Source organism: Manacus candei, unplaced genomic scaffold (assembly GCF_025592945.1).
Source record: "Manacus candei isolate 608988 ecotype Guabito, Panama unplaced genomic scaffold, ASM2559294v1 h1tg000054l, whole genome shotgun sequence".
NCBI lineage: Eukaryota > Metazoa > Chordata > Aves > Passeriformes > Pipridae > Manacus > Manacus candei.
The window spans coordinates 18,456-42,526 of record NW_026138102.1 but is presented as its reverse complement, the minus strand read 5'-3'; positions in this window follow the sequence as shown (position 1 = coordinate 42,526).

Genomic DNA, 24,071 nt, shown 5'->3' with positions numbered 1-24,071 from the left:
GAGACCCCTTTGCCATCTCTGCTGCAAAATCTCAGAATATCAATACTAATAATATTAACACGCTTGGAGGCCAAAATAAAATGTGTGTACCAGGGCTGTGATACGTAGATATGGTCTTTTCAGTGAGCAGTGAAGGATAATGAGATATGACAGGGAGAGCAGGTCTCGGATCCACAACTAATAAGGAATTTAGACCCCTGAAGTTACTTTGTGGGATATCTAATTTTCACTCTTCTGGCTCTAAGAGTAGAACTGACATGTCCTGCCTGAGATATCCAGGTGTCCTACATTGTGTACACAAAATTGTGAGCTGCTTTTGGGAGACCAGAGTGTTCTGCTGCCTTTTAGAGTGACCTCAGCAGGCTGCAGAAATGGGCTGACAGAGCTTCATGTAGTTCAACAAAGGGTCCTACCTCCTGGGGAGGAATAACCACAGGAATCAGCACAGGCTGGGGAGCAAGTGGCTGGAAAGCAGAGGTTCTGGTACACAGCAAGTTGCATGTGAGCTGGAAATGTGCCCTTGTAGCAAAAAAAGGCCAGCAGCCTCCTGTGGTGCATTAGGAAGAGTAATGCCAGCAGATCAAGGGAGATGATCCTCCACCTCTATCCAGCACTGGTGGAAACCACCAGGAGTGCTATGTAGGTGCTGGGATCCTCAGAACAACAGAGACGTGGACATGCTGGAGTGAGTCCAGTGAAGGGCCTCTAAGATGGTTCAGGTCTTGGAGCATCTAACATACCAGGAGAAGCTGGGAGACATGGGACTACTAAGCTTTCAGAAAAGAAGGGTCAGGGGGATCTTGTCCATGTGTATAAATATTTGATGGAGTGAAATAAAGAAGATGAAGAGATCTTGCAATGTCTAAGGTGTTCTCAGTGGTGTCTAGTGACAGGAGAGAGCAAAATGACAGAAATTGAAATAGAGAAAATTCCACTTAAATGTAAGAGAAAACATTTCCATTGGAAGGGGGGAATCTGGGAGAGGGCATACTCTGGAACAGGTCATCCAATGAGTTTGTGGAGTCTCAATCCTTTGAGGTATTGAAAACCTGAATGGACATGGCCCTGAGCAAATTCCTCTAACTGATGCACAGTCCTATCGACTTAAAGAAATGAGCTTTTCAAAATGGGAATGGACAGTAAGATCCAGGATTTTAGAGAATAAAGAGACTTTAAAAGAGGTGAGATATAAGAAGGTATCCATTGGTAAATTATGTGCCAAAGAAGGACTAATGTCCAGAGAGGCAGTAATGATCTGCTCTGCCCTCATTGTTCAAAGAACTGAACCTCTCTGTCCTGTTAAGACTCTAGGGCAGAGTTTCTTTTCAGACATATTTTTTCTAATGACATTCTCATATTTTCCATAAAGAACCTCACCAGCTGGGCTGCCGTTTGATTAGGGGTAGAGTGGGACTAACATGGTTCTGCTGATTTCCCTCAAAACTAGAATTCATGGATCATTTAATCACAAATTCCCTAATAGCTCAGTATAGCCTTGATCAAAATCCAATCGTAGGCCACATGTATCACTATCATTTATTTAGCTGGATAAAATGTGGTTGTCGATGTACATGGCTCTGTGGAATCTGGAGATGAGTAACGAAGCTTCACTCTGGCATTTGACTATAGCTGTTAGGGGGGGAGAGATCATTTTCTTGTATAGTGACTTAATAATTTATCCCCTGACCACAGGAATAGTCATTAAATAGCTTTATTGTCCATCTGGGCAAACAGAAATCGCACTAGGCTATATCCAAAAGACATTACTCTTTCAAATGTTAGTGGGGCCAGGCCATAGTGTGGGATTGGGATGCTGCAATACTCTTCTTGATTGAGTAGGAAATCTTTGGATCTGAAGAAACCACAAACTTAAATTATGAAACAACAGAGGGATCTATGCATGGGTTGCCTTTTGTGAGGCAGCCAGATGGTGAATGGGTTGTGCAAGTCCTTGAATAAGAAGTCTGAGAAGCATCTTTCAGCTTATTAGCTGAATCACAGAGTGTGAAAGAAACTTTGAAACCTGCTAGACTAGAAAGTAGCATATTTATAGATACGTCTCTGTGAACTGCATTATCTATTCCTACACTGCACACTGTGTCTAGTATTACTACTATTTGCTCTTACCTTAGCCCAGCTTGAAATGAAGTGATTTAGAGATAATCGGCTAATACCAAGTCTTTTCATCCTTTTGTCATGCCAGTCCTTAAAATGAAGATACTGAGACACTCCAACAGTACTCAATTCCCAGAAAATCCCAAGGAAATAGGAATGTACATCCCCTCATCCGCCACAGGCTTCCTGGCAGCACGGTACTTGGGAGAAAGGAGAATCTTCTCATGGCCACCATTAAGCTAGAAGGTCTTTGATGTGCAGCAGACCCAGGAGTTTTGTGTTGTGACCACTGAGTCTGCAAGGACTCTAAGGGAATACTGTAGAGACAGAAAACAGGCTGATACAGCAGGAAAAGACTCATTCCACTGAGACTGTGTCCTGAGAAGGTGGTTCTGTCCCAGGAACCGTGGCTTGGTCCAAACCCCAGCTGCTTGGGTGACAGGAGCAGCCCATGGATAGTCTGGGTTTGAGGAGGCTGCAGTTCATTTGTTTCGATTTGCCTGAGAACCAGTGTCAGTGAGTGAAGCACCTGCCACAGGGACAGTCCTGCTTTTTCACAATGCAGGTTTGTAGCAGATATATTGGTACCACTAAACCAAAACCAGGTGGGTTTATCGGGCCTGGTTATGGAGATATATTCTGTGAGGTTTTTAGCTCTTTCCCTGAGTGTCTCTGTACATTTCTTAGTGCCAAGGTTAAGAAGGTGGTGGTGGTGTGAGAAGCAGTTACACCGTTAATCAATCAAAGCCTATTCAGTGAAAAACAGATTGGTGTGATGTAGAGGATTAGTCCTAGCAAAGGTCCACAGCAATGCAGAATAGTGAAACAAATTCCCATGGTCTTCAGAAGATGTGCAGATAACTGTCCCTGTCATAAGCCACATGTCCTGGCACAGAGAACGATTCACTTAAGCAGTATTCCCCAGGGAAACAGAGCACTGGAGAAGTTATGAACTGGATGAGGCACCCTGCCTGTCTCTTCTTCCACAGGGAAGGGTGAGTGAGACTCAACACACAAGGTGATGAGCAGGGGTGGGGGTGGTGAGACAAGGGAGGGATGTACCAGGACCCACAGGGCATCCCGTTTCCAGATGGGGGCCAGCTCCATGCCAGTGTAGCTGAGTGGGCTCTTCCCATGGGGAAACACTGTCAGGGAGCACCTTGGTGGACAACCCAGACTTGCTGTGCACTGCTGGGGTGGAAGGAGAAGGAACAAGGGCACCATTTAGCACTGAAAAGTCTTCATCTCAAGCCTTTTTTTTGATGTGTGATATTAAATAACATTTATCTGTGCCCTGTAGCAAGATGGTTCCTACTCTTCCCCCCACTCCCCACACCAACCAGCTGCTTTCAGTGTCACTGGTTTTCCCACTGAATTGCTGCTGTGTGAAGGAGAGGAATCAGCAAAACACATATAACCTTTCTAGATGATTTAAATCATGTCTATCTTGTGACCATGTCTTGGTATGGGGGGGGATTTGGGAGGATTATGATGTTTCAGCACAGAGGTATGTCATAATAACACAGTATAATGAGTGACTGCTTGGGGTGGTGGGCTGGTACACTACTGCTGTCTTCTGTCACTGCTCAGGGCTAGAGAAGGAGTTTTAGAAACAAGAATTAAGATCTGCTATGGAAGTAGAAGGTATCTGGTTACTGCAGAAAATCATTACTCTTTGTGGGTTTTTTTGAGATTTGTTCCTTTAAAAGCAGTTGTGATGTTTAAAATCAAGACAAAAGCTACTGCTTTGTGGAAAAAGGCTAGAAAAAATAAACCATTTTAAAACTCAGAATTGAGGTATTAAATCTCTACCTTGCAGGCTTCCCCTGAAACCATGTGGGATCCCGGACTTTTGGTACTGAATGTCTGTACTCTACTGAAGGCAAAAGACAGAGCCAGATCTCCTGGAGCACAAGCAATGCTTCTGTTCCCTCACATGTAACCCAGCACTGCTGAGCAAAGGGTCTCCATCCACCCTAAATACCAGCTGCAGATTCAATGGAAAGAGGCATACCTTGATGCAGGAAACTTCCAAATCAGAGATTCTAGGTCTGATGTGATTTTTGTATGTCTCTGGAGGGACTAACACCTTCTGATCTGTCCCTTTGCTTCAAGTCACCTGCACCCATGCAAATAGCAGAGGAGATTCAGCAGTCTGTTCCCTGGAGCTGAGTTTGGCTCCAGACTTCTGAATGCCAGGGTTGGCAGTATCGGGTACTATCCCTTCTCAGTTTCCCCGCTTCGATATGCAGTGCCAGGGTTTGCAGAGGTGTTTGACATTCAGTGCTTGTCTTGCCAAGCTACCAAAGCAACTGAGGTATAGCAGTTTGAGAGGAATAAAATGCAAACCTCAAAATCATTAAAGCACTTTGGGTTAATAATTCAGGAAGCATCGTAACTAGAGATGAGCTAAAACCAAGACCTCACAGCCGAAGCCAGATTTTGGGTGTCTGGGCATGCAGAACTCTGGACTATGTTGGATTTTACTCCTTCAATGAGTGTTTTCTTGGCAGGGCTGGGCTTTCTGCCTCAAAATTACTTTTACACAGCCAGGACATGGTCTAGTTCTTTAAATGCAGTACAGATTGTCCAAAAAGTCAGTATCGTGTGCCTCACTCAGACTTGTGCATTTGAAACTTGTTTATCTCCCTTCTGCAAGATAGATATTCAGCTTTTGCACTAGGAGGTGAATAAATTTTCCCCCAAAGAGCCAAGCTCAGCTCTGGGAAATAGGCTTGCAGCAACATCCCTGCATAGGGCTGACAGGGGTGGCAGAGGACAGGACATTTCTGACTAAGTGTTTGAACTATTGGGGAATTAAATTTTTTTTTCCTGAGCATTTTTCACTTACACTCAATCTGCTGCTTAAACTGATGCAAATACCTAACATAGATCTCAGTATCCAAGTCTGCTGCAAGTATTAATGGATAATTGAAGAAGTAATGCAAGTGAATGGGGAGGATCCTGCAGCGTGTAGTTGACTTGTGTCCTCAATTTTACAGAAACTCACAGATTTTTACAGAAACTCAGATCACCAGCTGATCCAGGGTCTTTTGGGGAGGAGGAAAAACCCACCTACATACACAAACTTAGATTCTACCTTGTTTTAAGGCTTCCTGAAGCTTACAGTGACATTTGAATGAAAAATATTATTTCTGAAAATAATAACTTCAGTAGTTAAAAAGAAATATAGGGAGGCAATGCAATATCCCTGCAGGTGCAGATAACCTTCTGGGACTTACACCTGGGAGAGAGACGGTAAAGCATAACTCACAGACAATGGAGAAACCATGAAAAAAAATCTCTGAAGAGCTTTCATCAAAGAAAATTGAATTTAGGCGATGAATTTGCCCCATAAATCTAGGAGTAAAAATAGCTAAGGCTGGCTGATAGTGGTCTGAAAAATGAGTTCAGTTAGAATGGTCACAGCTGTGATGGATAGTGGAGCTGCTTCTTATCAGGTCAGGCCAGTAGTGGAAAGGCAATAGGATAATCATCAAATAATTCTTTTTACTACCTATCAGTTACACATAAGTGGTCGCCTTACAGAACCAGTTAACTGGTGACAGTAAATCTGAGCAGAGCCTGTACGCTTCAAATGAGGATCTCCTTGTGCTCCTCCCTCCCTGGTTCGAGTGCGTTTTGTTTTTCCGTGCCTGATGTTGCCTGGGTTAGCTCTGACTAAGTGCTGTTGCCATTTGATAGTGTCCTGGTACCTATGGGAAATGTGCCAGAGATGCCACACTAGTTTCAAGCAGACATGCATCACCTGCAAGCCACCCTCCCCAGACTTAACTGGTTTTGCCAGTGCAACTAAACTGAGATCCTTTGAGAGATTTATTCTCAGATAAAAGCTGAAGTCACGACTGTGGCTCCTAAAAATAATGCTCTTTTTACTATTGTTATTGCTGTTGCTACTCCCAATACAACTGCTAATACAGGTGACATAACATACCTAGTAGCGTTAGTGATAAAAGCAACAAGGAATAATCATAGCAAAGACATTTCCCTCATTCTTCCTAAAACTTCCCTGGCAAGAATAAAAAGAATGGTACTTACTGCCCAGCACCACCTGTCCTTGGAATGGCTGTCGTTTATCCATGCAGGGGTTTCCCGGATTGTCACTTTGGAGTTAATGTCCCTCACTTCCTTTGCTTCAGGATAGCCTTTAAAATGAGGTGTGAAGAGGGTGGAGAGGGTGTGTGCGTGAAGATAAATCGTCTAGTGGGAGAGGCTGGGCTGAGGCTGTAAGCAATTATATAAAATTGTGACCACGGCCACATTCATGAGGATGTGCAACATGTCTCTGAAGATCACCCAAAATTTTCAGAGCAGAGATTCTGCCCATATAGGCAATTACCTGTTTCCTCCCTGTGATTCCAAGTTGAAATGTACTCCTGTTTTGTAAAACACTTGCATTTACAGTATTCTGGGTCACCTGTTGTGCTGAGGCATGGTGCATACACAGAATAACCAGGTCAGGATCTTGTCTGACCCCTGACACTTATTGTTTTCAGTTTAAAGGAGATCCCAGAACTGGGCAGAAAGAATGGCTACTGGTATGGCACAGTTCCAGTTGTTTCTGTTAATTGGGATGGTCTTTAGAAAATACATTATATTTTAGCCTGATGAGGTATTCTTTTTCATGACAGGGTTTCAACCACCGGTGAAGTTGTCAAACATCTGTGAAGCATGTGGAAACCTGCAGCCATGCTCTCCTGAGCTGCAGAGTAGAAGACATTGACCTTTCTCACTAAAAAGGGCCTGGGTTCTATTTTATTGCTTAATAGCTTCTTCAGTGGAGCCCTAATTTTATTTAGGGTTTGTTTGTGGAAGAGAAATACTCACTTCTCTGTGTGACTCCTCTTTTTACATTAAAAAAAAAATTGTTGAAATACAAATACCATTTTCTGATGTTGCCTTTGTAGTTTTCATCAGTCAATCCTCACCTTCAGAGCTTCAGCTGTTCACAAAGCTTTGCAATGTTCCTTCCAAAGCACCACAGTACGCAGTGAAGCTTGAGCCAACTCATGAGTTTAATTAGTTATGTGACTTAAAGGAAAACAGGGTTGCAGTTTCTTACATGCCATGTCACACTGAGCATCTGTCAAATAGGCTGTGGGAGTCTTCCAAGAAGCGCTTGCCCTATTATTCAGAAAGCCAAAGCCTTTTGTTCCCTTCAATGGCAGCTTGACTTAATAATTAATACTTAGCACTATGTCAACATGAGTTAATGAATCCTCATGCTGCTCTAAGGCTAAGGATTAGTGCTTCCCTTACATGAAGGGGGAGACTGGGCCACTGGAAGCCATGTTCTGTCTTCTTCTCCACTTGTAATGGCCCAATAACTCCATGACAGCGATGCCCCTATAGAAGAAACTGGCTTTAGACAATGAACTGAAACAGGAGGGTGTTTTATTCAGGAACAATAAGAAGAAACAGTGACTACAGCGGATCTGTGTTTCTGTACTGTGATCTTCTTGCTGGTACATCAGAAGGCCATGATGTTCCTCCTTTCCAGACACAGTCAGGAATTAATGCTGCTGTGAATGGGGCTGCCTAATATAAATTCTTGTCAAAACCATTCTTAAGGGACCATGACTCTTATGGCCTCTTTGACTCTTTTGAAAGTTTGAGGTCATAGACTGAGATACACAGTGATTACTCAGGCTTGTCACTCCCTCTCATCTCATAAATCAAGAGAAATGGTGGATCCTTGAAAAATTCAGTAACTAAGTGCAGGTCCCAGAGATAAATAGAACTCAGGTCAAGGAAAAGAATCCAGGTTCAAATAATGGAAAAAACTTAGAAAACAAACCCTTGAGCATTTCCTCTTAAAGACCAAGAGACAGGAGATCAGAACACAAGAAGCAGGAGTCTCCTGCTCCATAGAATAACTACGTGCAGTTTAGAAAGTTGTGGGTGATGCCAGCAATGTGTTCCTCTTCTCTGCCCTTTCCTACGTATCAAACCCCATAAACATTCACCAGTGTTCCTGTGCTGTAAGACTTTAAGAGAGCAAATGCCATACCCAGAATTCAGACCAAATGATAAGAGGAACAGAATGAATCTGGCCTCAGACTCTTGCTCCATGTTCTTGCTTTGGTCTAGCTCTATGGATGGCTCATCAGCTATATTTGACACACAAGTACTGTGTTTTTGTGGAACATGTCTCTGGAGCAAACTTATATTCCCAAGGTACATCATTTAGGTGAGGTCTGATCAGTACTTTTTTGTATGTTCATGATGTCTGAGCAATGGTTAGAAGTGCCTGCAAGAATAGGAGGAAATTTCTCCTATTTTCTACAGCCTCATCTCTGTGCCTAATCCCAAGAGGTTTATTTCCCTGGTTCACAGAGCATCACAGCCTCAGCCTTTGTCATCAAACCATTGCTGACATCGACGCCTCAGAGTTTGAAGCTTTATCCAGCTCTGGTGTCTCTGCAAACAGGTGTCAGTCAAGGGTTTTTTTGAATAGAGAGGATACTGTCACACTCATCAAAACAGGAAACTTCTCTATTACATTTTTTTTTCAGTATTTTTCTGCAAAGTGTTGTTCTCATCCATTAATGGGAGTCATGCAGACCTCCATGCACACACAGAATATTTCTCCATATCCTGGAGAATAAGAGGCTCATGGAAGACCTTAACATTCTCTACAACTACCTGAAAGTAGGTTGTAGCTAGATGGGGATCTTCTCCCAGGCATCTAGTTATAGGACAAGAGGATATGGCCTCAAGCTGCACCAGGAAAACTTCATGATGGACATCAGGAAGAATTTCTTCATCAAAAGGGTTCTTAAGCATTGGAATGGACTTCACAGGGAGGTGGTGGAGTCACCATCCCTGAAAGTGTTCAAGAGACAACTGGATGTGACACTTAGTGCTATGGTCTAGTTGACAGGGTGGGGATCAGTGAAAGGTTAGACTCGATGATTTAGGAAGTCTTTTCCAACCTTAATGATTCTATGATTCTGAGAAGAACTGAGTGTCGCTGGTTTGACCAATTCAATCAAAGCTCTGGCAGAGCCAATAACTGGATCCAAATCTTCTGATATCTTCCTGTGTCTGCACACCTGGCTTGACATAAAATTGAACCACAGTTGTGAGTCTGTGCACTTTCATCTTTCTTTTTCAACAGCATCAGAGGCTAAAATACCACAACTGAAACTGTGGTATTTTTTCTCTTTTCTTATCAGACTGTGGATGCAAAGCTTGGCAAGGAGGTGACTCTGGAGGAAGGGGAGACCTCTTCTTCAAAGCAGCTTAATCCTACTAGGGAATTGCTTCTGAGCTTTCTGCTGAATGTTGTCCTCCCCTGCCCACCTCAGCACTCTAGTGAGGAGTAACTCCATGGCTTAAGCTTCTCCCTGTGACTCGGGCTTCTCCCCAGTGACTACAGTGATGACGCAGCAGCAGCTCATCACTGACTCATTCATCAGCGTCTCTGAGAGAAGCAGGGGCAAGAGGGAGACCTGCATTTCCTTCATTAACATTCCAGAACTTCTGTGAAGCTGGCAAAGCATGCCTGGGACCGCCTGCGTGCTGTGCGAGAGAAGCCTTCATGCTGGTTTCCTCTGGGATGCTGCCTGTGGCATCCAGCACCCCTCTGAGTCAGAGCTGGCAGCTCTTCCCTTTGTTTGTTCTGCTGGACACGGACAAACGCTTCATGTGGGAAAATGGGAAATGAAAATGCGTTCAAAGGATGGCCACTGGCACAGAGGTGAATGCCGTAGCTTTTCACACAACACAAGGGAAAATAAGAGTTGACAATAGCAACAATAATAGCATATATATGTACCAAAGCACCATAAACAACCATGAAAAACTGCTTGTTCTCCATGGCAATTGCCTTGAGATGTCTGATAACACACCTTTGTCTCCAGTTGAATTAAAAAAGGCCTCTTTTGTCGGTGCATGTGTTACTACAATGTTCTCAGTGCTCTGGTTCCTTGTCTGCAAAGCTGCCATGCAGCAGAGCCTCCTGGAAAACTTATCTTGGTGTCTGACACAGTTCTACCCTGAACATGTTGTGCCTCTGCAAATTATAATCCGATTTGAAAGTGATGTTTATCTAAAGTGGGCTAAATGATTTACAGTTCATAATACTGACTTCACTAAAAGTCTAGGCATCAGATGCACAATATCTCTCTGTCCAGAATGTAGTGTTACAGTCTGTCAAGAGCCCTGCTTTGGGAGAAGGGATTGGATTCCTTGTGTGTAGCACAGACATCATCGCTTGCATGATCCCCAGACTTTCAAGTCATTACACTGCTGACTGCTCCTCTTCTCAAGTGACTTCTCAGCTTCGTTTCTGTGCCTGATCCCAGAAGGTTTATTTCCCTGGTTCACAGAGCACCACAGCCTCAGTCTTCATCATGAAACCATTGCTGACATCGACGCCTCAGAGTTCAAAGCTCTATCCCGCTCTGATGTCTCTGCCAGCAGACTTTGGCCAAGGGTTTTTTTGAATAGAGAGGATATTGTCACACTCATCAAAACACACATATCTAAACAGGAGGCTTCTCGACTACGGTGGGGGTTTTTCAGTATTTTTCAGCAAAATGGTGTTCTCATCCATTAATGGGAGTCATGCAGACCTCCATGCACACACTGTTGTTGGTACAATGGTCAAATATTTGAAATATTTGAAATATTTCAGTGTGCTCCTGGCCCAATGCTCTGCCTCAGCTCTTGCTCTCACCAGGTGGATGATTCAGTGCCTGGGAGGTAAAATGTTGCCGGTGGGGTGTTTCTAGGGACTGAACATCAAGACCATGCTGGATGGGGCTCTGAGTAACCTGGTCTAGTGAAAGGTATCCCTGCCCATAGCAAGGGGCTTGGAACTAGATGTTCCTAACTCAAAAATCTATGATGCTATGAGTCTATGACTTTTGCTGCAGTGATAACAGTGACCCTGAGAAGAATCTGGAAGGGCAGCAGATAAATTGTAGCTAAGTCTGTCTGCACAGGCACGGCCTAGCACTGAACAGATTGTCCAGTTGGCAAAAGAATTTCCTCCAGAGCAAGGAAATGCAAAAACTGTATTGTGGACAGAAAGTAATGCTTAGCACTGGGAGGCAACACTGTTTGGCTGTAAAGACCCTGCAAATATAAAGCAAGGGGAGAACAATATGAGGCAGGAGCAGAGAGATGAATGACTGAGGTGGTCCTGGAGGTGTGGGTTGAATGTGAGCTTTGCTGCCTCCAGGCATCCTCAGACTGCACGAGGACCTTCTTGGCAGGAGTTCAGGGCTCTCTCACATTATCGAGTGCAGTCACCTGCAGACACTGCTGAGTTTAGCTCAGTGACTTCCTAGGCTTCAGACAGACACTGGATTAGCTTGTGAGGACATTGCTATATTTTGTTATTTATAACAGTACCCTTCTCCAAATCTGGACAATCCTGAATAACCTTTCCCAGGCTGCTCTCTGCCTGTGTTTTAGTCTTTTAATTTCATAATCTGGAAAGAAGACAAGTGTTTCTAGTTCTAGGCTGACACTATCCAGACACATAATGGAAACCACCTGCTTAATTTCTGCTCCTCTGGTTGTGGCACATAAGACGTATTGAAACAGGTCTCAAAAAAGCTGCATTGAGGAGGAGAGGAGCAGAATGAAGATTTTTTTGCCTCAAGTGGCTCCTGACATGAATTTGTCTTTCTTTACTTTGGGCAGTGCCCCTGTGGCATTAGCAGCATGTATACTCCACTGCTTCAGGACATAGGAATGATGTATTCTGCTTGTGAGACCCATTTTATTCATATTTTCTACAGCTGTATTAGCCCCTGCAGGAATGGCTTCCTCACCTCCTGCAAATCCCACCTCTTTTTTCTAGTGTTAGTGCCATGCAAGACATCAGACTTCAAACTAGCTCTTGCAGAAAGTCTTGTCCAATAACTAGGTAACAGTGGGATGAAATGCCAAGTTTTATGAGATTTAATTTTTATGGCAAGCAGATTTGAGTCCTCCAAAGGTATTTTCTTGACATTGATAAAATAAAATTTTGGAAATAAATTAGCTGGAGACAAACTCATTGTCTGAAGGCAAAATTAAGTGTCTCTACCAAAAATGAAGTATAGGCAGTCTCCAGAGATGGGAGATGTGAAGTCTGTGTCTGAAGGGAGATTTGGAGATCCCATTTAACCCACTAAAGGTTTCATGGAGAAGCTCAGGACAGCTGTGTTATTCATGAGGGGCTCTTATCCTCCTGGTTTGTTTATGCTACAGATTCTTACAGAAGTACCATGAGTTAGAGCATTATAAAAGATTTTATGGTCTGCACATCCCACTATAAATCCAGGTTGCCTTAGTTACCATCTGGCTAATTGCACAGGTGAGGGGAGAGAGAGAGACCAAAAGGGAAAGAGAGAGATTTGTAATAATACATTTTTAAAATCTGGAAAGATCTTATGAATTGTAATGTTGTGATATGACAGAAAGCTTTCAAGACCTGTATAGTACAAAAGGACTATGAAAGCAAAGATTCAGACTCCAGCTCTTTGACAAGAATACACTTACAGGTCTTCTCTTTTATGAACATCATGAATTGCTTAATCAAAACCTTCAGTGAAGGTGATACTTAGTCCCTTCTTGAATTCTTTCTGTATTTGGGCAGAAGAGCCTTGTCTTCCCTGGTATTAAAATGTGATTCAGCCATGGGATAACCTGATGACTAAATTGCAATGACTAGATGCAGGACAGCATGATCTGGTCCTTGTCTAGTCTGATTTAGGCTAAATGGATGCACATAGAGAAAAGATATCTTCCAAATGTCTTTAAAAATGGTATGTCTACTTGAACAAAGCAGGCTGGAAGGGTGGCACTGGTATCCCTGTGAAGTATTGTGACACAGTGGTGAGTCACATATTAGTTGACTTTTCTTAGAGCAAGTCCTGGCTGCCAGAAACAACAGCAAAGACTTGACATTCTCAGCCTTCATTTGAAAAGACAAAGGAGGTGATTAAATCAAACACTTCTGGCATATACCGTTGTGAAGGAAAGTTAAGATGAATGGAGGTCCCCTCCTGTGGGCAGAGGGGCCAGCACTTCATAAATTGTGTTATTTTAAGTCAAGCTTGTAATCTTGTGAGAACAGAGTCATTTCTTTGTGAGGAGCACTGCTATCAGGTGCCTTAGAGTCTTAATATTTTCCTCATTCCGCTGTTCTATGCATATATGGGAAACCAAATTTACTAATTTACTGGGGTTTTTTTGTGTTGGTAGTGTTTTTTTTCCTAAGGCAAAATGCAGCTAAGTTGGAAGAAGTTTGTAAACAAAACTAGAAGTGCCTGTCCCATGTCCATTCTTTCTACACAATCTGGAACAGTAGCCATGGCTCATTAGGCCCATGGATTGGCTTTTTGGTTAACAGCTACTGAATAATATGATCGTGTAGGATGAGCTGTGTATTGACTTTCATGGGAGTCTGAGCCTCCAGGGAAGCTGAATACAGCTGCTGGCAGTCACTCTTCTCTGAAGGAGGCCCTGGGGATCTTGGATATTAGTGATGATAGCTCCTAACTCTGTCCTGACAAAAATAGTTTCTCTAAATTAGAATGAGGAAAATGGGTAGAAGTCATGATACCTTTACTACGTCTTTAGTCTGAATTCATGCTGAAATGAGTAGGAAATGTGGCTGTGTGGACAAACTGACTGTTAGTCTGTACTCTCTTGTCTCTTCTAAGTTTTAATCTGATGGCCAATTTCAACCAAATCTAAAAGAGAGTTTGAGACATCAGATCTCAATTTCCTATATGTACAGGACAAAAGGCGCGAGTAATGCTCTGACAGAAAGGTTATAGGCATGGCAAGTCCTACTAGAGGTAGGAGAATTCACACAGGAATTCAACTTCAGAATGGGACCCACACCTATTATTGTTCAAAAGGCCTACTTATTTCTGAATGAGGTAGCAGAGGGTAGGATCCCAGACACCAAAATGGTTGTTAGGGATAAGTGGAAGAATGTTTTTGGAAAATTTATTTATTTGGGGTATAGTGAGCTACTGTATTTCCAGAGGAGCTGTATCTTCTTACCTTAACACATTCAAAGGAGTGGCTGTACTTACTTTAGAAGTATGAAAAATCTGACCATTCAGATCAGGTTTTAGCTAGTGTGTTGCATCTCACTGAGGGTTTTTTTTTGTCTGTTTATGTCCAACCACTATTTTGCAATATTTCTTGGCCCTCTGTGGTGGGTTAACCCCTGTAGGCAGCTGAGCACCACACAGCCACTTGCCCGTTCTCATCCAGTGGGGTGGGAAAGAGAATTGTAAGTGAGAAAGTGAGAAAACTTGTGGTTTGAGATGAAGACAGTTTAAAAAAAAAGTAAATCAAAAGCTGCACACACGAGCAAAACAATATAAGGAGTTTATTCACTATTTCCAACTGACATACAGATTTTTAGCCATTTTCAGGAAAACAGGACTTCTTCATTTCTGGAGGTTACTTGAGATGACAAACACTAATTTCCAACTTCCTCCCTTCGTTCTTCTTTTTCTCCCCAGTGCTAATTGCTGAGTATGATGGTATGGAACACCCCTTTGGTCAGCTGGAGTCCTCTATCCTGGCCTTGTCCCCTCCCAGACTCTTGTGCATCCAAGCCTACTCCTGACAGGACAACATGAGAAGCAGAAAAAGCCTTGATGTTGTGTAAGAACTACTCAGCAATAGCTAAAACACCCCTGTGTTGTCAAGACTGTTTTCATCACAAATTGAAAATATATCACCATAGGAGCTACTATGAAGAAAATTAACTATCCAAATCAGTACACTCACTGAGGAACTTGACTATTATGTGTTGAATAAAACATTCCCCAGATCTCTTTCTTCACTGGTAGTCATAGGAATGATCCATGATAAGTAAGTTAATCAGGAATGCTAAGTTGATGTGTTTCTAGGAAGGAAGCAGGATCCTCCATTTCAGATGAAGGTGAAAGGAGGGCTCTGTCAGGCACTTGCTCTTCCTGCAGTAGCTCTGGGTGCCTGGTGGTGTCAGCTTTCTGCATAATGTAATGATTCTCTTTCCCAAAACCTGCACTCATTCAAGCATGTGCTTCTTGGGACTACAAAATAATATAAGATAATGAGAATAAACCAGCTCTTTTGGCAACAGTTTAAACTGAAGGCAGAGTTATTGAGGTTCACCCACAAGCAGAACACTCAGACACCAATCAGTTCTCAATTCTGGCATTAAAGATGTGGTCCTTCAGGGCTTCTTTGCACTCTTTTCCATCATGAATGCAACCATGATGTCTGATCTCTTGAGACTTCCCTGAAGAGATTATAACATAAAAGTAACTTTCGAAGTGTAACTAAGAAATCTTTATTCTCACTGGTCACTGAATTAGGTGGGATCAAATATTAGACTGGAATATAGATTTGAGTACAAAGTAGTACTCAGTATTTTCTCCATGCCCCCCAGTTTCTTTATTTGACTTGATGTTTGAAATATACTGGACAGAAAATTTTTCTAGTGGTGTTAACCACAGACGAGTAACATGGTCTTTAAAAATAGTTCAGGCAAAGAACTACCCATCTGCACAACGAACACACTTCCAACCACCACATCTTGAAGTTCTCTGGCTTCTTTTAAGGTCTCCCTATTCCAACACCTGAAACTCATCGAAACAATAAATCAGTATATAAATAAATATGGCAACACTGCCATTTCTGATGGGGTGAGGAGCTCAGAACTGGTTAGTGTTAATTTACTCCTTGAGGTGGTTTGAATTTTGACAAAAAATATAGTGTTTTGCTGTTGCTGTTTCAGTTTGCTGGCTGAGCATTTCTTTAAATGATTACTGCCTCTGCTCAGCAATATAAAAGCACGATTGCCTTTTATTGCCATTCTCTCCTAGCACAAGATTGTGTCTGGGTCTCTTACAGACTTGTCAATCTGAAAACTTCATTTGTAATTTTCTAGGAGTCCTCAGGGCATATTTCTTGCAGTAGTCTAGCCCTCTCTCTCACAGGAGAAGAAATGGATTCTCCCTTAGGAGTGTGGGATGGCAAAGGACCAGCATGCATCCCCTGTGCAGGTTTTGTGATGATGTGGTAGGTGGGCTGCAGGCTTTCCCTTGTGTCCCATTTGAAGTGGGACTATGACAGCAAGCTCCAGGATCCCGGGGCAGTTGTATAGCCCAGGGACTTTTATTTGTTGTTCTGGAGACTGTGGCACTGCCCCAAACCCAGTTCACTGCTCATCCCAGTGGTCTTCCTTTCCCTTTCCCTACAGTCCTCAAGGTTCTCATCACATTCTCACTCATAGTCTGGTTCTGGGCCCTTCTGCTCCCCTTGGCTGCCTGGGTGACATCCTCCCTGTTTTCAGTTCCATAATTGTCCCTACCAAGCAAAAGAAGCAACCTCAAAATTTGGAAGGAATAATTTGGCACAAAACCTGGGATGGAGCATCCTTACTCCATGCAACATATTCTGCTGAAACTGCAGCTCATCAGGCACAAGGACAGTGGACAGGACACTGCTGGTATGAGAAGCGTGGAAGGGGGCATGAAGGTGCTAGAGAATTATCATTGAAAACAGTGAAATAATTTAAATCTATGGAAGATTTACTTCTCTACATTTACTTTAAATTATCTCATATCTGCTTATGTCCTCTGCATTATCCCTTCAAACAGCAGAAGCTGAAATTTTCTAAGGACCCTGCTTTTCCACAGTCAGAGCATACATTTAAGGGAAAATGTTTAAGCTTTCCAAGCTTCCTGTTTGCAAATAACAGAGTGTGATAAGAAACTTTCTGTTGATCTCAATGGAAGTTGAGGACAAAGAGAGAAGGCTGAGACAGAAACACAAGGGACAATGAGGAGAGATCAGTCAAAATGTGTTAGATCAGTGAACACATGCAGTCCTGCCTTGACGTCTCACTTGTGCTTGCTTTCCTCCAGAAAACAGAAAGTGCCTTTTTGTGCTCTGCAAGAACAGCCTCTGTCTCACAGAAGATGTTGAGAGGGGGAAGGGAAGGCTCAGAGAGGAGCTGAAAAGTGAAAGGAAAATTCCACTCATGATTCATTTCTGTGCTTGGAACTTGAAATCCAAGGTTCAAACTTCATTTAAAGGGATGTGATTAAAGCTTGGGGCATTTCCTAAAGAATGTCTGCATACAGAGGTGGGTAAGGCTTCCATACAGAACTTGCAAGAGGACCTCAGCAGGATGGGTGCCTAATCCTTTTCAATTCTCTTCTTAGGCTCTTTTGCAGATCATATTGAGTATCTATCTCACATTTAATATGTCGTTGCAGGCCTTATGCAATCTTGTATTCACCAATTCTTTCACTTGGTTACACAGCAGGCAGTCATTTTCAGCAATACCCTATGAGAACAGCAGATAATTTCAATTAAGGTTTCCCCAGAATTATTTTCTCTCTATAAACTGTTTTAACCTCCCACTAATGCCAGCAGACCCTTAGGAAAACCAAAGCACCACGGCATTGATGATACTGAGCATTTCCTTGTTTTGTCCTGTGCTGGGGCCAGTGTGTTATGTTACTTTACCCAACATAATGCCAAGCTGGTGCTTATTCACTAGCCACTGAAGCCTCTTACTATGACATCTTCTCATCACGCCACATCTACTTCTTACTTCCCTTAAAAAATGAGCATTTCAGAACCCAGTTGTTCTCTACTTTTGGTAAGTCTGAATCCAGAAATCATGTACATGAATCTTTTTTTTTTTTTAACTCCCAGCTGCATTGTTTGAAATATCAGAATAATTTTTCTGTGCTGAAACTTGAGAGATATCTATATATCTGTGTACCTATATATTTATATTTTCCCCATTCTGTGGGCTATTTTTAGATGTTACTGTTGAGTACCATGAGCTACTGCACATGAACAATGCATTACAGGTTGATATATGTTGCCTTTCCCTTGTTTCTCATCTTCTACTGCAACTGTAAAGAAGAATGTAGCTTGAAGTAAATCTGAGTTACTTACATCATGATTACTTGGCAGAGTCAATCAGTTTTCCAAAAAAGTTGTAATTGATTTTATATAAGAAAGCAACTCCCTAGATAGAGAACTAAGTAGAGAGAAGTCAGATTTGTTAGAGTACTGTGTTTGTCTGTATCTCTTTATAGAGCTGCCTGAGTCTCAGACATTGAAAAAAAACCCAAACCCAAGAAAAGTAATTGAAAACAATGTCAATTAAAAAAAAAGTCTTGAGAAGCTACCTAATTACCCCTTTGGAAAAAGCCAAACCTTAATAAATGTTTCTTTAAGCCTAACAATTCTCAAGCAAAGCACCTGGTCCCTCTTGTGCTCCTTTGGCAGCAGCCCTCACTGACGAAATTCCCTGTGGCTTTTGCATTTTTACTACCCTTTTTTTTAATTCCCTTAAAGGTTCTTCCTTTTCCGCATCCATGAAAGCTATGACACTTAATTGGGAAGATAGGCTGAAACCTCCTTATTCTGCTCTGTACTGGTTTCAGCTGTGCTGGGGTTAGTTTTCTTCATAGTAGCTGGTATGGTGTCCTGTTTTTGATTTGGGATGAAAACAGTGTTAATACACTGATGTTTTAGCTGTCATGCTACCAGGACAGCTGAACCCAATTATGTCTCTGTACGATTACCTGAAAGGAGATTGTAAAAAGGTGGGGCTTCTTCTTCCAGGCAACAAGAGACAGGACAAGAGAACATGGCCTCAAACTGCACCGGGGGAGGTTCAGGTTGGAAATGAGGAAGAATTTCTTTGCTGAAAAGGTTATCAAGCATTGGAACAGGCTGCCCAGGGAGATGGTGGACTCACCATGTTTGGAGGTGTTCAAGAAAAAAACTGGATGTGGCACTTAGTGCTGTGGTTTAGTTGAAATGGTGGTGTTCAGTCAAAGGTTGAACTTGATGACCTTGGAGATTGTTTCCAATCTCAACAATTCTATGATTCTATGAATTGACCAAAAAGATATTCCATACCATAGGGTGTCATACTCAGCATATAAAGCTGGAGGGAAGGAGGAGGAAGAGAGGGACATTTGGAGTTATGACATTTGTCTTCCTAAGTCACTGTTACACATGATGAAGTTGTACTTTCCTGGAACTGGCTAAAAATCCACCTGCTGATGGGAATTAGTGAATGAATTACTTATTCTGCTTTGCCTGTGAACCCAGTTTTTGTCTCTTAAGCTGTCTTTATCTCAACCCACAAATTTTCTCACTTTTACTCTTCTGATACTCTCCCCCATCCCACTGGAGGGAAGTGACTGTGGTGCTTAGTTGCCTACTAGGATTAACATGCTCCCCATGTGCCACATGTCCCATGTGCTTGTAGCCCTGTGCAGCTGTGAGCAAGATCAGCTTGGCAGAAGTACTGTGATGGCCCTGAAGGTGGGACGTGAAGGGAGGTTGGATGGGTGTTAGAGAAGTGAAATGTCAAGGGAATCTTTGCTGGATGTTGAACTGGGACTTGAGTGTGGCTGTACTGAGTATCACCAGAGGCTACTTTGGTAGAAGGTGAGATGAAAGTCTTTTGGGGGAGGAAATAAACAAACCACATGGCCAGAAGAAGATTGATGGTCTGGGGCAACCAGAGAGTGCAAGTTATTCATATGGGAGAAGGTGGAACTGGATGTTCCCAAGTTATTAGGAAAAGAAGGTGGGAGATTTTGATATGAAGCAGAGGTGAAAGAAGAGATGATGCATCCCGATCTAATCTGCACAGAAGCCTCTCCTGAATCCCAAGCCCGCCCTAGACATTCTCTTGCAGTGTTTCTCCATGTCACATCTCTCAGCCCTGTGTGTTTGTCCTAGAACGCAGACAAGAAAACTGCAGACAGCATTGCAGTAGTGGTTTCTCCAGTGTTCTGTGTGAAAAGTAGGCAATTCTTCACTCCTGCTGCTGCTTATATTCTCCTACTTATATATCTTATGCCTGAGTGGGGAAAAAAAAATAAAAAGATACACTGATCAAACCAATGTAATCTCTCAGCAAAGTTCTTAATGAGTGTTCCTCGCAAAGAAACAAAGAGATGGAAAACACTATGTTTTCTTTTTTTGGTTCCTTCTGCAATTTGCCAAGAAACATTGCTCTACACATTATCAGCACTATAAATCTAATCCTCCTCAGAAACACTTGTTCAAGAGATAAGAACCAGAGACAAAAATAAATAAGAACATGATGCTGGGTCCGCAACCATAGCTTCACAACGGATCATAGGAGGGATATGTTTTCCTGTATTTATCCTCTCAGGGAATTCATAGTTTTTGCTATGACAGATAAAAATATTTTTAATAATCTTGTAACAAGGAATTTGGTGTGTGATCCTTAAAACTAATGCAAGACAAAATCATCTCTGCTTCAGGAGCATGAATGATCAAAGAATGCATCTGAAACACCTCCGGTGCTGCCTGGTACAATTCCATTCGTTGGTGGCTCGCTCTTTTCATATGAGAGTAAAAAAAGCAAGCAACATTTAATGCATTCATATCCCATCCCTTTTTTACACTTTGTTTCCTCTTATTATTATGAAGCATTGTCAGACAACTAGATCTCTGTACTTTATGGTTCATTAGCCCCCTTGCCAAAGCACTCACAGGATTACCAAGTGCTGAGGCAGACTCACTATTTGCACAAACACACACAGGCTATTTAGATTGAATTATTATTCATAAATTACTCCTAATTAGACTGTTCATCAGTCTGAGTGATTGTACTCTCCTGTTGTAAGTAGAACTAAATTACTTCTTGAAATTCATTATGGTAGCTTGTTTTTCTGTGTGTGTTTTCACCCACAGTTTCAAAATAACATCTTCTTATAGTTGATAAGATTTTGACATTGCTCAGCTTGGTTTTAACTCCATAATCCTGGCTGCTGCTCCAGGCAGGGCTCCTCACCTTTCATAAGGGGGAAACAGTATGGGACAAGTTCTTACCAAGAAAAACTGGCTTACAGGGAAATGAAACTATCAGGATTTGGCTTGGCTTGCATTTCCAGAGGTTTCATACATGTGGTTCCACATTACATCCTGGGCAGACCCTTGCACTTCCAGCGGTCTCTTTGAAAGGTAACTCCTGTCTTAAGGAGAGGGTTTGAATGAATATTGCACTAAGACACTTAGATAATGAAGAGGAGAAGGATTAATCTCTCTTTGGCATTTTGTATTTCCTCGCATGGGCACCTCTGGATTTCATGCGTGGCTTTTATAGATCCTTTTCAGAAAAATCCTTTCCTTCTCCTGAGACTCTGAGCACTTTGCCAAGTACAAGGTTTCTACTATAAAACCACACACCAAAATAGGTTTTACCATTCTGAACCTCACAGGGGCTGACTGAACCTTTGAGAGGTCTTGGCTGGGGACGGAGGGTCAGTGAAGAGGGTGGGGAGAGCAATTTCTTTTTCCTATGAGCTGTCTCATGGAATTTAATGCCTCCTCTTCACAATGCAGTCTCTGCAAGCAGTCCAGCCTCCCGTGCCTGGAAATGGGTCTTTGGAGCTGGCATCTGCAGAGGCAGCTGGATCTTTCCCACCTTTTTCACTAGAAAGTACCTACTTTTGATACCTTCAACTGGGCAGTAAGTTTGCCTTCTTCTCCGTCTTCCTGAACAGACTGCACCATCAAATTTTTGTTTTGTTTGTGACATGGTAAGAAAAGAGGCAAGAAATCTCAAAAAAAAAAAAAAAATACCACCAGCCAAGAAGAAGAAAAGGCAAAACAAATCTTCCCACCGAGGGAGAGACCTCAGAGCTCATTTATTTCAACTTCCAACTTACACTGAGATTTTCCAATTTGCTGACGTTGAAAAGTACATTGAATCTGGGCTGAGATACAAAATCTAAACCTCTTATTGTTTATTTATTTATTTTAAAAGTAGAATTTATATCCACAGTCGTATAGGAGACAGATAAAAGAGCAGGCAGATGAAGCCTGCCCCATCCAGGGTAGGGAATTTGCAAGCACAGTGATAAATTTGTTTCCTTTGAGTTTCAGTTGTGTTGTGGTGTTGAAAACCATCAAAGTTAATTTACTTGTTATCAGAGTTGTGAGAGAGGAAAGAGACATCACTGGGTAATTTACTTCACTGTCACCTTTTCTTCCCTTGTGATTCCAGCATCTGGAATCTCTCTTGATGATGTCCATCTTGGCTAATTGTGATATTAAAGTGTCCTGCCAATCCATTACCTCTCCTCAAAAAGGCCTTCCAGGGGCAAGGAGGACCAAAAAAATCTACTGTCAAAAGCGTGTTCTTCTCGCTACTGTATTTTAAACTTGCTTTTTCTCCACTTGAGAACTACTTTAGCAGCTTGCCATGCATTCAACTCAACTGAACCCCAGCAGTACAACAGGGACCAAACACTGGGTAAACCAAAATAAGGGTCTGACTCACAACTGCTCTGAGGAGCAAGCTGAGAGGTTAAGACTGATCCCTGTGTCTTGGTTCAAGCAGTCTTTGTCCACATGACGAGAAGGACTTTCTGTGCAGTGGTTGCCTGCCTTGCCTCATTGCCATACCCTTGTACTGGGCTTCGGGGGTCAGTGATGGGCAGCAGGCTCATTTCCTGGCTAAAAAACAAACCTGTACTTTGTGTTTGCTCAAGGCTCATAGGGCTTTTTCCTGACCTTCACCTACTGAAGATGGTAACAGCTCTGCCATTGCCCCACCTACTCAACAAGGCACCTCTGGACTTCTTCTCTGTGAGCCCACGATTTGAAGAGGTGAGGCTGAGCCTGCCCCACAGTCACGTCTTCAAATATCCCAAGTTATGAATATCCTGTAAGACCCACCAAATGTAAATTTTCTCTAATTTTATAATTTGCTTTCAATTTGTTCTGCCACTATCATATTCTTTTAATTGATTTTTTAAGCTAAACCAGATTGATAGTGCTCCTTAAACTTGAAATGCCTTAACACTAGCTTAAGACTGTTCTCATGTGTACCAGGTGCACATGCCAAGGTGCTGGCAGTGGGGCTGCAGAGGGGTCTCTGTGAGAACAGTTTGGGGTGCCCAGTGGGAAAACAGGTTCCAGAAAGGGTGGCGGAGGAGGAGGGAGCAGGTAGGTGGAATTTTAGCCCTTAATCAGGGCTAATCTGATACATCATGATGAATTGATCATGTAATTAAAAGCATCTATTAATTTTCTTTGCTTCTTAGATGATATCTTTCCCTATGATTGCATATACAAACCTCCAGCAAAACTGCTCAGTGTCAACTCTTCTCTTGGCAGCAAAACCACATCTCCTCAGTGTAGTAAGATGGAATGACTGAAGCTCTTCGCTCCATTAATGTAAAAGCACCAGGAAAAGTGAAAGTTTGCTGTTAAAGCAGCATGTGTAGAGAGACACTCAGACTTCATGAGAAATGTTTAGCATCACAAATGCTTTTGGAAACATGAGAAACTGACACACTGCTGAGAACCTGTTGGGAGCACCACTGGTGAGTACCACAACTCAGTTCTTCAAATACCTACTGATCCGGGAAATCTTAGAAACTCTGTGTGATGTCTTCAGAGTGCCCTTTCATGCCAATATTTCCCAATAGGAAAGCATATTTAGCATGACTGTGACCCTCTAAGTACTGGAATAGGTTAACTGCTGCAGCTATCTCTGTTTTCTGCTAATGCAGTTTCTTTGCCTGACTGCTCATGCTTTAAAGATCAAGGGACCACATCCCTATACTGGTCATTTATCTCACTAGTTTTTCCCTCCAAGCAAAAAAAAATTTGTGATGACCAGAGCTTCTCCTGAAAAAAATAGAAAAAATTCTGTCAGAATATGTGATTTTCCTTGACCACATCTCCACCTCAACTGGCTGTACAGATTAGACAAGATGTTCTGGGATGCTGCGTTGTTGCTCCTTCTCTTCAGCAGCAGGAGTTAAGGGCAAGTGGGGATCAAGGGGCAGAGGGGTCTCGGTCACATCAGGAACAAACTGAGCCTGGAACAGGACCATAGTAGGACACAATTTCAAGCTTAGCTTATCACATTTCCCAGACTGTTATCTCCTGCA